We start from the raw sequence: 1,055 nt of genomic DNA on the forward strand, positions 1-1,055 counted from the left end.
GGGGAGGGGAGAGGAGAGGAGGAGAGGAGAGAAGAGATGAGGAGAGAGGAGCAGAGGAGAGGAGAGTGTGGGAGAAAAGGAAGAGAGCAGGGCAGGGGGAGGGGAGGAGAGTAGGGGAGGGAAGAGGAGAGGAGAAGAGAGCAGAGGACAGGAGAGGAGAGAAGAGTAGGGGAGGGAAGAGAGGAGAAGAAAGGAGAGGAGAGAAAGGGGGAGAGGAGAAGAGAGTTGGCGGAGAGAAAAAAGAGAGGAGAGAAGAGCAGAGGAGAGGAGAGGTGAGGAGAAGAGAGTAAGGGAGGGAAGAGGGAGAAGAGCGGAGAAAGAAGGAGAGAGGAGGAGAGGAGAGTAGGGGAGGGGAGAGGAGTAGAGACGGGAGAAGAGAGCAGAGCAAAGGACAGGAGAGAAGGGGAGGGGAGGGGAGGAGAGGAACAGAAGGGAGGGGAGAGATGTGGGCAGAGAGCTTAGAGAAATGACTGAATGGTTTAGGGGAAGGTGGATCATCAGTGTTGAGGCAGGCTTGAGAACAGCTCCCCAAATCAGAAAGGGTGACATAAAGAGTCCTGTAGGGAAAGAGCACAGGAAGTCTGCTGTTGGGCCTCAAAACAGAAGGCTGATAGCACATGGTCAGACTGCCACTGTCTGAAGGGCCATTATCTTACAGAAGGTGCACATACTCCCAAGGGCCACTCTTGCCCTGGAGATCTTGGCCTTGAGGCCAATGATGTTTCCATTTCTGATCTCCATGGGGAGGAGGGACTTAAGCCCAGTGGGTCAGGCCTGGCCTGGGTCCCCATACACCCTCATTCTGTCCTAGCCCAGGCCTCCATGAAGGAGAACCTGGTGGCATTGCCCCAGGGCTTTCCAGAGATGAGCCTCCCCTGTCCCCACCCTGTCCCCACCCCCAGCCTACCAAAGAGTATTTGTCCCTTCCCATCCCTGACCCCATGGGTTACTATCTCAATTGTGAAACAACCAGACTCTTCCTCACCCTGTAGCAGGTCCCCTGATCCAGGCACCCCTGCCCCCTCCTGGAGAAGGTCCGGAGACAGGCAAGAGGA

Source organism: Mustela erminea, chromosome X, assembly GCF_009829155.1.
Source record: "Mustela erminea isolate mMusErm1 chromosome X, mMusErm1.Pri, whole genome shotgun sequence".
Lineage (NCBI taxonomy): Eukaryota > Metazoa > Chordata > Mammalia > Carnivora > Mustelidae > Mustela > Mustela erminea.